We start from the raw sequence: 16,992 nt of genomic DNA on the forward strand, positions 1-16,992 counted from the left end.
TGGGTGTGGCAGTTTTTCAGACTTTCCTTGTTTTTGATAACCTTAACAATTTTGAGGAGTACCGGTCGATAATTTTTTAGACTATTGCTTAATTGAGATTTGTTTGATATTCTTCTAATGATTTTCTGGGATTATGAGTTTTTGGGAGGAAGACCACAGAGGTCAAGTGCCATTTTTGTCACGACATAGTATCAACTTGACTTGTCACTGTTAATATTGACCTTGATCCCCTGGCAGAGATAGTGTTGATCAGGTTTCTTCACTGTAAAGTTACCCTTTACTTCCTCATACTGTGCTCTTGGGAAGGAGTTCGCTTTGCTCAGGCCACACTTAGGGAATGAAGCTTTATTTCCTCTTGTGGAAATAAATGAGGAACATCTAAATGAGAACAAGTAAAGGCTATCTATTCAAAGCCTCCCATAGCAAAGGAGTCAGCCATCATCACTTGTGTTTGGCAGTTAGAGAAGTAGGAAAGCTTTATTGTAGAAAAAAGGGAAAGTGGCTGGGCGCGGTGGCTCACGCCTATAATCCCAGCACTTTGGGAGGCTGAGGCGGGCGGATCACCTGTGGTCAGGAGTTCGAGACCAGCCATGACCAACATGTGTCTACTAAAAACACAAAATTAGCCGGGTGTGTGGCGCATGCCTGTAATCCCAGCTATTCGGGAGGCTGAGGCAGGAGAATCGTTTGAACCTGGGAGGTGGAGGTTGCGGTGAGCTGAGATCACGCCATTGCACTCCAGCCTGGGCAACAAGAGCAAAACTTCATCTCAAAAAACAAAACAAAACAGAAAACAATAAAAGAAGGAAAGCTATATTGTAGAAGAAAGGGAAAGTTCCAGGTAGGCCCTGTTTGGAGGCTGCTGACATGGAGAGGGTGGGACATCCTGTGTTACTGATTAGTGGTATATATTTTGCTTTCTTCAGCAAGTCTTAACTTAAAAGTTGGTACAGAAATTAGAGAAGCTGTTAGTTACTGGTCAAGTCCTGACTGTTGGGCTAATTGTTATATAAGTTTTGTGCTTAGTCAGTTGAGGCTACTCTGGACAAATAAACCATAGGGTTTGGTGGCTTCAACAACAAACATTTATTACTTACAGTTCTGGAGGCTGGGAAGTGCAAGATTAAGGGGCTGGAAGATCCTGTGTCTGGAGGTCTTGCTTCCTGGTTTGCAGATGGCCTTCTTCTCCTTGTGTCCTCACATGGAAGAGAGCAGAGAGAGGAAGCAAGCTTTCTCGTGTGTCTTCTTATAAGGGAACTAATCTCATTTATAGAGCACTCCATCATCATGACCTAATTACCTCCCAAAAACCCCACCTCCAGGTGCCATCACATTGGGGATTAGGCTTCAATGTATGAATTTTGGGGTGACACAAATATTCAGTCCATAGCATTGTGGTTTGGCTTTCTGGACTGGTTGTTGCAGGTTGTGAGTCAGAGTTCTATTTTTATATGTGGTCTGGTCATTACCCATTTGTGTATTCACTCTTTCACCCACCTCAAAGGTAGTGTTCTATATCAATTATTTTGAATTCTTCTGCATGGGAGATTTGTCTCTTCTTTCCCATCTATTTATTTTTTATTTTTTGGAGGGACTGGTTCTTTATTTCAAAAAGACATTTGTCAATATTCAGTATCAAAACAGTTGCGCTATTGATTTCTCTTTCTCTCAATTGGACCCAAAGAGACCACATCAAAGGAGAGTGCATTTGAAGCCAGTAAACTGCAGGACGTACATCTAACAGACCTCCTGGAAACCTTACCAGGAAATGGGGAAACAGGCTTTAAAAGATCACTAAACTGCCAGCCCACGGACTGCAGAGGCTGTCACAGCTAGATGGGATGGCCAGGGTGCCACAAACCCAAAGAAACAAAGTTTCAAAATAATACAAAATTTAAAATTTTGTACATAAGCTGTTCAAGATTTCTCCAGCACTGACTGATACAAAGCACAATGAGATGGCACTTTTAGAGACAGCAGCTTCAAACCCAGAAAAGGGTAATGAGATGAGCTTCACATGGCTAAATCAGTGGCAAACACATCATCTTCTTTCTTTCAAGGAGGCAGGAAAGCAATTAAATGGTCACCTCAACGTAAGGGTCATGTGATCCATTCTGTAAGCGGTTGGGAGGGGTAGAGATGGGACAAAAATTTGGTCTCAGAGGTCTTACCATCTTAATTTGGTCACTTCTAATGAAAAAAAAGGAAAAAAGAAAAAAGAAGTAATATTGTCCAAAGATATCTTAAAGTGAGAACTTGAACAGCACACTTTTTTGTTGTTGTTGCTGTTGTCATTTGACTAACTCCTCCTGGAATCACCTTTGTGGTTCAGCTGGTACTTTGTACAGAGCAATGAGGTTTCCCCTAGTGGAGTCTTTCCCTGGGCTCTGTCTGGCTCTCAGTAAGGCAGGCCTATACCTTTTCCTGTCCTCTGTGGAGAGTGCAATATGCAGTAAGCTGAAAAGTCACCTTCCAAAAGTGAGAAAGGGATGAGGTTGCTGCTTCAGGGCTGTGGAATTATTTGGAATGTTTTACAAATGGTTGCTACAAAACAACAAAAACGGTAATTACAAAATGTGTACATCACCACATGCTTTTATTTTTTTATTTTATTTTATTTTTTTTTTGAGACGGAGTCTCGCTCTGTCGCCCAGGCTGGAGTGCAGTGGCCGGATCTCAGCTCACTGCAAGCTCCGCCTCCCGGGTTTACGCCATTCTCCTGCCTCAGCCTCCCGAGTAGCTGGGACTACAGGCGCCCGCCACCTCGCCCGGCTAGTTTTTTGTATTTTTTTTAGTAGAGACGAGGTTTCACCGTGTTAACCAGGATGGTCTCGATCTTCTGACCTCGTGATCCGCCCGTCTCGGCCTCCCAAAGTGCTGGGATTACAGGCTTGAGCCACCGCGCCCGGCCACCACATGCTTTTAAAGACATTATGCATTGTGCTCACATTCCCTTAAATGTTGTTTCCAAAGGTGCTCAGCCTCTAGCCCAGCTAGAATCTCCGGGAATTGGTAAAGACAGTTTGGCAAAAAAGACACAGGGGAGGAGCAGGAGGCAAAAGGGGAAAGCAGCCTTCCAGTTAAAGATCAGCCCTCAGTTAAAGGTCAGCTTCAGGCAGGCTGGCCTCAGGAAGAGTCAGGGTCAGAGGGAGGAGCAGCAGCAGGGTGGGACTGGGGCATTCTACGTGTTATTCAGGTCAAGCAGAGTCTGGTCCAGCATCCTTTGTGTACAGAGGTGCTCTTCTTTGGTGCATTTCAGTTTATCTTCCAAGTCATCAATTGTCTTTTCCAGCTTGGCTACCGATCTCTCAGCAAACCCAGCACAGGTCTCTGCCTCCTTGAGTTTATCAGTAAGAATCTTGATCTCTTTCTCATATTTGTCTTCTTTTTGAGAGTACTTTTCTTCAGCAGCACTCAGACACTTCAGGTTCTGGTCCCTCCGTCTGATATGCTCATCTATCTCTCGGCAGCGGGACTCTGCCAGCTCAGCTTGTTCCTCTGTGTGTTTCAAGTCTCTTTCAATGATCACCAACTTATGAGCCACCTTTTTATACTTCCTATCTGCCTCTTTTGCAATGTGCTTAGCTTCTTTGAGTTGGATTTCCTGGAGTTCCATCTTTTCTTCATTTTTTAAGGCCGGTTTTCAATAACTTTCATACCTCTCTCACTCTTAGCAGCAGCTTTTTCCGCTTCTTCCAGCTTTTGCAGGGCAGTGGCCAGGCGCTCCTGAGCATGGTCCAGCTTCTCATCAACCAGCTGGATCCTGCAGTTCAAGGAAGCCACCTCAACCTCAGCCTGTTCCCGGGCCCACCTTTCCCCCTCAACTTCTCACTGGAGGCCCTCTGCATCATCTGCCTGCTGCTGCGGAACCTGGATATTGCCCTTAACTGCCTCAATGGTGGTGATCCCAGCCATGGTGCCCACTCAGCTACTGCTCGCGCTCTGGTTCCTGCCTCCTCTACTCAGTGTTGCAGCCTCCTCTCCCTCCCCCATTTATTTATTCACTTATTCATTCATTTGTTTATATCAGTATGGACTCATGGATATTTATTTTATACAGGTTATAATCCAGTACTGCTTTATTTCATTGTTCAAATTTTTCCAGTTTTGGCTCATTGAGAGCTCTACTGGTTGACTTCTGTGTTTCTTTGACATGCTCCCATGATAGTGGGTTTTTCTTTTGAGGATTTCCTTACTTTCTAGCACTACAAGATGTTCTAGGCTCATCTTGTTTATTTCTCGTCCCACCTCTCTCTCTCTCTCTTTATTGATTGATTGATTAATTGAGACAAGTTCTTGCGCTATCACCCAGGCTGGAGTGCAGTGGCACAATCATGGCTTATTGCAGCCTTGACCTCCCAGGCTCAAGCAATCCTTTCATCTCAGCCTCCCGAGTAGCTGGGACCACAGGTGTGTGCCACCATGTCAGACTACTTTTTAATTTTTTGTAGAGATGGAGTCTCCCCATGTCGCCCAGGCTGATCTCAAACTCCTGGGCTCAAGATGCTACTCCCTTGGCCTCCCAAAGTGCTGGGATTACAGGTGCGAGCACTGCTCCTGGCCTCTCTGTTTTTAAAAATAAACTGTTACCTAGACAGGTAAAGCTACTCCTACATCCCTTTCCCCTCATTTTTTCTTTGTTGGTAACCATTGTCCTGAAGTTGGTATTGTTCCCATGTATTTAATGTATTCATCAACAATATATAGTTATTTTGTAAGTTTTAAAAACGTACATGGTAGACTACTGCCCATACCCTTCTGCAGCTTGTTTCTATTATCAAACATTATGTTTATGAGCTCTTCCCATGTTGTAGATATAGTTAATTTAGATGTTATATAGTATTTCATTGCATGAGTATACCATGGCATATCAATTTTACCATAAGTAGATAAATTAACTCTACATGGACCTCTTTACACATGTATTTGATTTATCAAAGGACAGTGTTATCAATAGTAATGGATCAACTAGGGAAAGTTTGGAAATTTGTGGGGGACATTTTGTTTTTTAAATTTTTACATATTTCTTTTTTCTTCAGGAAATGCCAGCAGGAGGGATATTTTCAATTATTGATTGGGAGAGCCTTACTGACATTGAGAGAGGGTGAGGACAAAGGATGTGTGATGACCTGTGATGTGTGTGTATGCCTTTCTCCCATATGATTTTTAAATATCCCCGTCAGGTCTTCTTGTACTTAAAAATTCTTTGTATGATGATCTGACTCTAGAACCACCATTTTGCATGTAAAACTAAAGTATTTTTGGCATGGTTTTAGTATATGCTTTTTTTTTTTTAATTGAAACTACCATGCATGAGGGAAGAGTTTACTTTGTTCAGAACTTTTACCAAGTTCTGAATAAAATAACACACTTGTATCATCCTGCATTTGTAGGTTTTGCATTCATGATGACAGTGTATATAGGGGTGCAAATGTCTATTTGCTTCATTAAATCCTCTACCAAAGTCATGAAAAAATTTGCATTTTTAATGTAATTATATTATTCTAAATAGGGCCAGGACTAAGGTGAGGCAACTGAGGTTGCTTAGGTGCAAAATTTGAGGAGATACAGATGCAAGTGTCCTGCAAGTGGAGGTTCAGCACTTTCACTACTTTGCCTCCTTAAATTTTGCACCCAAAGCACCTTGCTTGCCTCATCTCCATTCTGCCCTGATTATAAGTAATATTTTATTTATTTTTTTCATATTTTAGTTAGGCTAGTGCATTAGTCCATTTTCATACTGCTATGAAGAAATACCCGAGACTGGATAATTTATAAAGAAAAAGAGGTTTCATGCACTCACAGTTACACATGGCTGAGGAGGCTTCATAGTCATGGCAGAAAGTGAAGGAGGAGCAAAGGCATGTCTTACATGGTGGCAGACAAGAGAGGGTGTGCAGGGGAACTGCCCTTTATAAAACCATCAGATCTCATGAAACTTACTCATTATCACAACAGCACGGGAAAAACCCACCCCCATGATTCAATTACCTCCCACCAAGTCCCTCCCATGACACGTGAGGATTATGGGAGCTATAATTAAAGATGAGATTTGGATGGGGACACAGCCAAACTGTATCAGATATTATGGGGGTTTTTTGAAAACAATTTTTTTTTTTTTTTTTTTTTTGAGATAGAGTCTTGCTTTGTCTCCCAGGCTGGAGTGCAGTGACATGATCTTGGCTCACTGCAGCCTCCACCTCCCGGGTTCAAGTGATTCTCCTTCCTCAGTCTCCCGAGTAGCCGGGATTACAGGTGCCTGGCTCCACACCTGGCTAATTTTTGTATTTTTAGTAGAGACAGGGTTTCATCATGTTGGCCAGGCTGGTCTTGAACTCCTGACCTCAAGTGATTTGCCCGCCTTGGCCTTCTAAAGTGCTGGGATTACAGGCATGAGCCACCATGCCCAGCCTTCTTTTTTTTTTTTTTTTTTTTAAATTTATGTGTGTTAGGTAGATTATCTATTACGTTCATTATAGAATAGAAAAAGGGTGTTTCAAATAATTTCCTTTAAAAGGAAATATTAGATCTGATTGGTCTGAGAACCACTGCTTTAGGACACAAACTTGGAAGTGCCCTTTGTTGGACCATATGAGCATCTTCAACTTTATTGGGTGTTGCCAGATTCCTTTACAGAATGGTTGTCTCAGTCAGAGATTGCTGTAGTAATGCTACATTAAAAGAAAGAAGGCCAGGCACGGTGGCTCATGCCTGTAATCCCAGCACTTTGGGAGGCCTAGGTGGGCAGATCACCTGAGGTCAGGAGTTCGAGACCAGCGTGGCCAACATGGTGAAACCCCTTCTCTACTAAAACATACAAAAAAATTTAGCTGGGCGTGGTGGTGGCAGCCTGCAATCTCAGCTACTTGGGAGGCTGAGGGAGAGAATAGCCTGAACCCAGGAGGCGGAGGTTGCAGTGAGCCGAGATCACACCGCTGCATTCTAGCATGGGTGACAGAGCAAGACTCTCTCTCCAACAACAACAACAACAACAACAGCAACAAACCCCAAAAGACCCCAAGTTCAAAACTCAGTGGCTTAATATAGTAAGGATTTATTTTTCCCTGTCAACCTGTGGATAGGTTGCAACAAAAATTAACTGGGCAGGATTCTGGACTTCAGGCTCTGGGCTCCAGTCTGCAGGTCGGATTGAGGTTGAGTTCAGGTCTGCTCCAAGTCTCTCATTCTCTTGGACTAACAGCTACCTAGGACATGTTGTTCTCATGGAAAGTGGCAGAAGCAAAAGAAGCCAAGTGGAAATATGTGAAACCTCATGTGGGCCATGCATAGAACTGACTCGCTGTCATTTTTGCTAACATTTCATGGACCCTAGCTTGTCACAAGGTCAAGCCCCACATCCATGAGGTAGGGCAATATATTCTGTTTATTCTAGTGAACGGTACTGCAAAGTTATGTGGCAACGGTGTGGATTAGAATTCTAGTACAGGGAGGGTGTGAAGAATTATGAATAATGATTCAGTTTACCACAGGGGTGTGCCATTATATACCTCACCAGTAATAGATGCAAACTCCTGTTTCTGAACATCTTCACTAGTCCTGATGTTACCAAACTTCACATTCTTGCTAGTTTGAGTGTTAAATGACACTGTTATTTTAATTTTCGTTTCCAATTACATAGGTCTTTTAAAATACTATCTATTCATTTTAAAAGATTAGTTTTAGTCTCCACTCTAAAGTCAGTTAGAATAAGGAGGTTTTTGTGATGAAAATAAAAATTTGGAATCTGAGATTGTGATAGTTATAATTAATTACTCGCTTTGGCTACCAACTAATTTGTTTTTCCTTTGCTTATGTAATGTCAGATATTCTGAGGACCATTAAAATGTCTAGACTGTGTTCTCCAAGAGCCCTGTTCTAATGTTCTGATTCTGTGTACATGATGCATTCGTAATTTTATTTCCATGTAATAATCTAATTTTATTGACCCCACTAAGTAAGTAAGGTGTTGGCATTATATTGCAAACTACTCTTGCAAAAGTGTGACTGTACTGCAAAAAATGCAGATGTTGTGGGTTTCAATAAATGGATTTCTGGTACATTCCTCTGGGAAGAATGCTTCCTGTTTATTGGCAGTCCTCTGATGTGGAGGCAGGTCTTGCTGGAGAGCTGCATTCGGGTGAGAGAGGGGTGGGAAGGAAGAAAGGCACCCACAGAGCTTCTGCCTCGTAAATATAATCTCATTTGTGCTGGCATCAGACAGATCGGTCTAAGAGTGGTAATTTTTTTTTATTTTTTTATTTTTATTTTTTATTTTTATTTTTTTGAGACGGAGTCTCTCTTTGTTGCCCAGACTGGAGTGCCGTGTCCAGATCTCAGCTCACTGCAAGCTCCGCCTCCTGGGTTCATGCCATTCTCCCGCCTCAGCCTCCCGAACAGCTGGGATTATGGGGGCCCACCACACACCCGGCTAATTTTTTGTATTTTTAGTAGAGACGGGGTTTCACCGTGTTAGCCAGGATGGTCTCGATCTCCTGACCTCATGAACTGCCCGCCTCGGCCTCCCAAAGTGCTGGGATTACAGGCGTGAGCCACCACACCCGGCCCATTTTTTTTTTTTTAATATATTTGTTTATTTTGAGACAAAGTCTCGCTCTTTTGCCAGGCTGGAGTGCAATGGCACGATCTCGGCTCATTGTAACCTCCACCTCCCAGGTTAAAGCGATTCTCCTGCCTCAGCCTCCCAAGTAGCTGGGACTCCAGGCACGTGCCACCACGCACAGCTAATTTTTTTGTATTTTTAGTAGAGACAGGGTTTCACCATGTTGGCCAGGATTGTCTCGATCTCTTGACCTCATGATTTGTCCGGCCTTGGCCTCCCAAAGTGTTGGGATTACAGGCGTGAACCACCACGCCTGGCCGAGTGGTGGTATTTTTAAAGAAGCACAGGCCATACCTGCAAAAACAATAAAAGTTGAAAAGGAATTTCTTTCTATACTGTTATTTCTTAAAGGAGATACAATTAATAACCCCAGTAACATTTCCAGAGCCTTCCTTTGGCTTCTACTTCTCATTTCTCACTTCTCTCCTCAGTTCTCTCTCATGTGGCTGGTCAGCAGAGCTTTTACCGTTCTCACTCTCATCTGCTCAGCTGAGCTTGGCTGAATCATTCCATGGGCCAGCCTCATATCCTTTGGTAAAACATGGAGACTTATGTGACATTTTCAGAGAAGAACCATAGTTGATTGAGGAAGGCCAGGCCAGTGTAGGTGGAACAATGTCTCTCTTACCAGATAAGAAAGAAGTTGGTTCCTGACCTGCAGGTGTGAAGTTTTCTGATGTCCCCCGATTTCCTTTTCCCAGGAGTCACCAGCTTCCACAGGATTTGGTGAGGATGTATCTCGCTTCTGACATCTTAGAATCCAGCATCTTGACAGACAACAGAGAAGATCAAAGATAGAATGAACCAATTACATTCTAGAAAAGGCTGTTGACTAGAACTTTGTTTAGGGATAGTGGGAAAAATTAAATGCTTCAATATATATTATGGAGATTATTATGACTGACAAAGATAGGGCACTGTATTCAAATGAAGGTCCTAGCAGGAAACAGATCATACATTCTGTCTGTCTGTCTGTCTGTCTATCTATCTATCTATCTATCTATCTATCTATCTATCTATCTATCCATCCATCCATCGATCGATCGACAGTCTCATTCTGTTGCCCAGGCTGGAGTGCAGTGGCATGATCTTGGCTCACTGCAAACCTACAGCTCCCAGGTTCAAGCGATTCTCGTGCCTCAGCCTCCGAGTAGCTGGGACTAATGGCATATACCACCAGGTCCGACTAATTTTTGTATTTTTAGTAGAGACAGAGTTTTGCTTGTTGCCTAGGCTGGTCTCAAACTCCTGAGCTCAGGTGATCCACCTGCCTTAGCCTCCCAAAGTGCTAAGATTACAGGCGTAAGCCACTGCGCCTGGCCCAAATCATGCATTCAAATTGGCAACTGAAGATAATTAATAAAAGGCTATTTACAAAGGTATTGGCAGGATAATAATAAAGAATGTTTTACTGGTAACAAAGGATAGCACAGTGCCCTGGAGCAAGCTGCAGAAGGGAGCCATGACCATTCTTGGGCACAGCTCTAAAACCTGGGGAGGCAGCCATGTGGAAAGGCTATGGCCTTCAGTGGAGAGATGCAGTCAGTTTGTGCATTGGGAGCCTGGGGAAAATGCTATGTGCCTGTTGATCCCTATTGATCCCCTATTGGGGAACCCAACCAGAAGCCTAGGGCAAGCAGCAGGGAAAGTGTAAGGGGAGGGACAAATGGAAAATAACTAGCAGAAGACATTTTCTCTGACTCATTGAAATATTTTTTTGTTTCACTGTCTCTTTTCCTAACAAGAGGCATTTCTCAAGATTCCATTTACAGGAGTCTTCTTATGCTGTATCTTTCAATAAGCTTGTGTAAATGGAAGTGAGATCTTTCTCCTTTCTGTCCTCTCTCAACTTCCAGGTTTTCATTTTCAATTGCCTATTGTATATTTTCAGTGAGGCATAGATTACTAGCTCCATCTCTTCCTTCTAACAGAGTGCAATTTCTCGTCAAGGCTCTTAATAGTCTTCATCTGGTCTTTCCTTCATATACGTTAAGTTCCTAAATCCCATTAACTTTGTATTGCCTTAATCTCTCTTTGCTTCCTACTTCTGCCATTATTTCAACACTTATAATCTTATTACAGTAATCTCCCAACTGGTCTTCCTGCCTCTAATCTCTCCTAATCTATCCTATATACTGGGATATTGCTTGCAAATTCTTTAATGTCTTTCTGTTGCCTAGCAAATAAAATAGAGACCCCTAAACCTAATATCCTAGGCCTTCTACCGTGAGGCCACTGCATGTTTCTGGCTTGATACTAACTGCTTTCCTTCATACACCATGCTCCATTCAAAGTATGCTTTATAAAATGTAACTTTATCATATTTATCATGCTCATATTCCTTTTTTCTTTTTCTTTTGTTTTGTTTTGTTTTGTTTTTGAGACAGAGTCTCACTCTGTTGCATGGGCTTGAGTGCAGTGCTGTGATGTCGGCTCACTGCAACCTCCGCCTCCCGGATTCAAGCAATTCTCCTGCCTCAGCCTCCTGAGTAACCAGGATTACAGGCGCCCATCACAACGCCTGGCTAATTTTTGCATTTTTAGTAGAGACGAGGTTTCGCCATGTTAGCCAGGCTTGTCTCCAATTCCTGGCCTCAAATGATATGCCTGCCTCACCTCCCAAAGTGCTGGGATTACAGCTGTGAGCCACTGCGCCCAGCACTCATATTCATGATCACCTTAAAAAATTCTTCACTTTTGTTGTCATGGAGGCCAGATGAGTCATCTGCAAGTTAGACACCTATAGTTTATCTGAGTCTGAACACTTCCAAATACCCCACATTCGAAATGTCCCACATAACCAATATACCCCATTGGCTCCTTAGTCTCCTTGTCCTGTGGTTCCTCCACAGGATTTCAATTTTCCCTCCAGAGTTTTACTCGATGCTTGATGGTGCATCCTGGCTTGGAAGCCCCTGGACTTTGACATGCTCTGGGTCTTTTCGCCTCAGTGCATGTTTGTCTACAAGCTGAGCTCTTCCAGCTGCTGTCGTCACAAGAAACAGCTGGCAGTCTATATGGAGGCGTCTCTAGCATTCCTCACCCACCTTTAATTTAAAATAATTATTTTAAAATAATTTCAAATTTGTAGAAAAGTTGAACGTACAGTACAGTTTTTTCTTCTAGAACCATTAGATGCTGATGTGGGACTTTATCACTCTGAAATACTTTAGTGTATATTTCATACAAACAAAGGTGTTCTTCAAAATAACCATAGTATACTCATCAAAATAAGAAATTAATGAGATTTATTAATCCGAAATTGGTACAGTGACACCATCTAATTCTCTCGATTCTATGCGTTTCGTCAATTATTACAATAATGTGCTTTACAGCAAAATAATTCAGTTCACAATCATGCCTTCCATTTAGTTGCCATGTCTCTCCAGACTCCCTTTTTTTGCAAAAGTTCCTACATTTTTCCTTGACTTTGATGACCTTGACCTTGATAGTTTTGATGAATACATGCCAGTTATTTTGTAGAATACCGTTCAATTTGAATCTGTTCAGTAGTTTTTTTGTTTTTTCTTTAGACAATCTTGCTCTGTCACCCAGGCTGGAGTGCAGTGGTGCAATCATGGCTCACTGCAGCCTGGACCTCCCAGGCTCAAGTGATCCTCCCCCTCAGCCTCCCAAGTAGCTGGGTCCACAGGCGCATGCCACCACACCCAGCTAATTTTTGTGTAAGTTTTGTAGAGATGGGTTCTCATTGTTTTGCCCAGGCTGGTCTCAAACTCCTGGGCTTTAGCGATGCTCCCACCTTGGCCTCCCAAAATGTCAGGATTATACGTATGAACCACTGCACCTGGCCTCAGTGGTTCCTCATGATTGAATTCAGGTTATGTAGGTATCCTTGGCTGCGATGATGCTATGTTTTTCTCATAGAATCCTATCAGGTGGCAAATGATTTTTTCTGGGTCCCGTTATTGATTATTCTCATTGTGATTACTTGATTGATGGTGTCTGTGAGGATTCTCTATTATAAAGTTATTCTATTCTCTTTTGTAGATAACAAGTATTTTTGGAGAGACACTTTGAAACTGTAAATTCTTTATCAGACGCTTAATGTACAGTCATGTGTTGCTTAATGACAATCCCTCCTTTCTAGAATACTTCCTGAAGGACCTACTTGAGGCTGTTTTACAGTGAACTAAGTAGGAGTATACTCTAAAATAATGACAGAACTGTAGTGAATACATAAACCAGGAATAGTCATTTATTATCATTTTCAAATATAATGTACTATACATAATTATATGTGCTATACTTTATTTAATTGGCAGCGCAGTAGGTTTCATTACAAAAGTGAGTAATTGTGCTACAGTGTTACAATGGCTGCAGAATCATTAGGTGATAGGAATCTTTCAGTTTCATTTTAATCTTTTGGTATATAATCTTGGCAGTAAGTTACAAAGTGAGTAATAAGTTGTGCTACAATGTTACAATGGTTGCGACATCATTAGGTGATAGGAACCTTTCAGTTCCATTTTCATCTTTTGATATATAATCTTGTACTGTTGTTTAATGTGGTCTGTCATTGACAGATATGTTGTTATGTGATGCATGACTATTCGTTTACTGCTGCTGCTGCTGTTGCTGCTGCTTCTGCTGCTTCTTCTTCCTTCTTCTTCCTTCTTCTTTCTCCTTCTTCTTTTTCTTCTTCTTTCTTTCTCCTCCTCCTCCTTCTTCTTCCTCTTCCTTTTTCTTTTTGAGATAGAGTTTTGCTCTTGTTGCCCAGGCTGGAGTGCAATGGTGCAATCTTGACTCACTGCAACCTTCGCCTCCCGGGTTCAAGTGATTCTTCTGCCTCAGCCTCCCGAGTAGCTAGATTAGGGGCATGCACCATCACGCCCAGCTAATTTTGTATTTTTAGTAGAGATGGGATTTCTCCATGTTGGTCAGGCTGGTCTCGAACTCCCGACCTCAGGTGATCCACCTGCCTCGGCCTCCCCATTTACTTCTTTAAACCAGTGTGGAATCCTGCTTTTCTGTTGTGTTCACTGGGATATAGCCTATTTTTACTATCGTTATTTCAATACTCAAATTGTTCTAGATTTGGCCCATGGAAACCCCTTCAGGCTAACTTCTGTATCCTTTTGACATGTCCCTCTTATTCTTTGAGGACTTGATTACTTTCTGAGATGTCCCAGTCTCATCTTGTAGTTTTCCTCTTCCAGTCTTGGAATCAGCAGTTTCTCTGAGGATCCCTTTTTCCTTTCAGTGGAGAAAAATATTTGGAAGCCAAGATCTGGGCACAAGGTATGCTTGTTGCCATTGAGGAGTTGCTGTTCCCAGTCCTCTCAGGGGAGAGTAAGGGAATATATGTATATATACATATATAGATCTATGCACTTTTACACATATATGTTTTTTGTTTGTTTGTTTTTGAGACGGAGTTTCGCTCTTGTTGCCCAGACTGGAGTACAATGACACAGTCTCAGCTCACTGCAACCTCCACCTCCCAGGTTCAAGCGATTCTCCTGCCTGGGCCTCCTAAGTAGCTGGGATTACAGGCACATGCCACCATGCCCGGCTAATTTTGTGTTTTGGGTAGAGATGGGGTTTCGCCATATTGGCCAAGCTGGTCTTGAACTCCTGACCTCAGGTGATCTGCCCTCCTTGGCTTCCCAAAGTGCTGAGATTACAGACATGAGCCACCGCGCCCAGCCACATGTATTGATTTTATATCTAGTTCTTACCTACCTCTCTTGAAATTGTAAGTTCATGTTGATATCTCAGATCCTCATCTAATGTCTCCAGTTTCCTTCTTTTTATATTTGTTTATTTCCTGAAAATCAGAAACATAAGTCCCATTATCCTTAATATATTTACCTATTTGCTTAACCCATCTGTATGCAACCAGTATCTCTTAATATCCCCTCTCACCTCACTCTGGCTCTGATATCACATGCTTGGGCTTTGAAACCACATGCTGAGCATCCTTCTCAGAGGCCTTGCTCAGTTGTTTGGGCTCCAGCACCCAATATCCTCTACATCCATCCCCCTTCCCCTAGGGGATGCCTCCTATACACACTGGGCTCTGACACCACGTGCAGCCTGCCCCCTGCTCCTATACCCTCCTTTCTCTGCTTGGGCCATGACACCCTAAGCAGGGCTGCCCAGTGCATCGATGCTCTCCTCACCTTGCTGAATCTCAGTGCTGCCGCCAACCCCCACTGTCTGTCTTCACCCAAGCATAGATACCTACCTCGCTTGGCCCCACCTATGACTTTAGAACTATGTAGGAAGGAGAAGAGAAAGAAGAGGTGGGCCCATCTTTTTGATTGATTCTTCTCCCACCCCTTTCTCTTTCTTGCTACCTTAAAGAAACTCCAAATAACGTATTAATCAGTTACTATATACTTAAAGTTTTTGGTCTCATTCTTGGTTCCAAAGTCATGTCCTCTTTCATTACGCTAAGCTCTCATCTGTTTGTCACATTCTTTGGTTCTTAAGGTGGAATCGATCAAATTATGTGAAGATGTAAGGCTTTGAAGAAACCTTGCAAACCTTGCCACAAAGAGCATGTCTGTTGGAAAGCAGCAGTTCGAATGCAAGCTCCAGTTTGCACATATTTATGTCAGCTCTGTGTGTGTGTGTATCTCTCTGTCTGAGAAAGAAGAGAAACTGTTGAAATTGGGCTGAATAATTTATAAAGGACTCCCTTGTTGTGATAGTCTTCAAACATCCCCAGATTCGGCCTGTCAATCTGAGACTTCTCAGCCTCCATAACTGTAAGAAATAAATTCCTTTTCTTTATAAATTACCTAGTCTCAGGTATTTTATTATGAGCAACAAAAAATAGACTAATACAGGCTCTGGTTTCTTTTAAGATGACAAGAGTCTGGTTAATCCCAGAGTCTGTGGGATTATCTATTATACAACAGCGCATCTCTCTTTTCCATGTTGGGGTCAGTTATGTGTGCCCTAAACTAAGTGCTCAGTGAATTTGTGTGCACTTCTCCTATTGTATTACTTAATTTTTTTCCCCAAGGAGCCAGTAATAGTTAGATGCAGGGCAGGAGGCACGGTAGATGGGGAGGTGACTCTATCACTTAATGTCTGTATGAGTTAGGATACATTATTTAATATGTGAGGGTCAGTTTTCTCATTTGTACAGTGGGGATTTTAATAACTTTCTTACCCTGTTGCTATGAGGATTAAATGAGATACAATGTATGTAAATATGCCCAACACATGTGCAGAGTCAGTGCTCAATATAGACATTCACTTCCCTCAACTGCAGGTTTAAGACTCATGCAAGGATGTTGGAACAGCTCAATCTGGACTGTTCTCATGACCATTCAGAGTTAATATTTACCCTAAAACTGGCATTATCCTTGATTTAGTCATGATGTGATTATTAAATTTGTTAATAAAATTGAGTCCTGAATAAGAACTGCCCATGATTTGAATTTTGGCAGATAATTTAGGTAGCTGTACTATCAATGGTAACTGTTTATCCAGAGTAATTCTTTTTACCACTAGATGGTGCTTGTCCATATATTTGTGAGGCTCTCCTATATAAAGTTACATAATTTGAGGTAAAACACATCTTGTTGACCTTTGAGAATTGTATAGTGGTACTGATACTCATGTTCACCTTGTTGATGAGATGTTTTTAAGGGTAAAATTTAGGGAAGGATTTGATGAGAATTTAAAAGTTTGGATCACTTTGTTTACCCATATAATTTGCAACTCCTAAGTTTAAGATATTTACTAAAAATGGATGAGATGGGAAGAATTAATGTGGGTAATATGGTATTTGTATTTTTGAAATGTGTGCAAAATTGGACCTAGGCTAGTTCATGAATTTGTTAGAAGCGTCAAGATAATTAAGCAATTTGTAGGCCCACATAATTTCCTCTTGATTTTTCAATATGAACAGAAAAGCTTAGCAGACATTTCACACTCCAATGTACTAGTAGTGGATAGTCAACATCACGTACAACTCAGAGTATGCATTATTTGAAGTATGGTGACATCAAAAAATATAAAGCAATTTTTGTTTTGCTTTCTGAACAAATTCGAAAAGTAAATTCAACTTGCCTCACATGGGGATACAGAGATGAGATATGGTCCCTTCTTTCATGAAGTTAGGAATAATTAATTTTGTTTGACTGGGGTTAGCTGGTATAATAGAGATTGTGTGGGATCAGAGGAAAAGGTGATCAGAATTTGTGTTACACAACTATTTTAGATGAACTGCAAGGAAATCCCTGCTAGAGATTTCCTACTCTGTGCTTTCCACAAATAGCTGACATAACCAGTTTGGAAATAAATACTTTGGTGATTTATTTTATTTTACTTTATTTCATTTTGAGACAGAGTCTCACTCTGTTGCTGAGGCTGGAGTGCAGTAGCATGATCTT

General features: G+C 41.8%; 1 protein-coding gene and 1 pseudogene across 24 annotated transcripts in view; one reads left to right on the forward strand and one right to left on the reverse strand.

Annotated features, from left to right (window-relative positions):
* The window catches only part of ST7 (suppression of tumorigenicity 7), a 277,720-nt gene that overhangs the window by 15,544 nt on the left and 245,184 nt on the right, over nucleotides 1-16,992 (forward strand). For 2 of the 24 annotated variants that reach the window (XM_074035852.1, XM_074035836.1), the window contains exon 2: nucleotides 5,040-5,104. The exons of the other annotated variants lie outside the window; for them this stretch is intronic. The gene's annotated coding sequence lies outside the window, so the exon portion shown is untranslated. The remainder of the gene's footprint in view (nucleotides 1-5,039; nucleotides 5,105-16,992) is intronic. 24 annotated transcript variants of the gene reach the window in all.
* On the reverse strand, nucleotides 3,103-3,957 carry LOC102128545 (uncharacterized; annotated as a pseudogene).

Source organism: Macaca fascicularis, chromosome 3 (genome assembly GCF_037993035.2).
Source record: "Macaca fascicularis isolate 582-1 chromosome 3, T2T-MFA8v1.1".
NCBI classification, from domain to species: domain Eukaryota; kingdom Metazoa; phylum Chordata; class Mammalia; order Primates; family Cercopithecidae; genus Macaca; species Macaca fascicularis.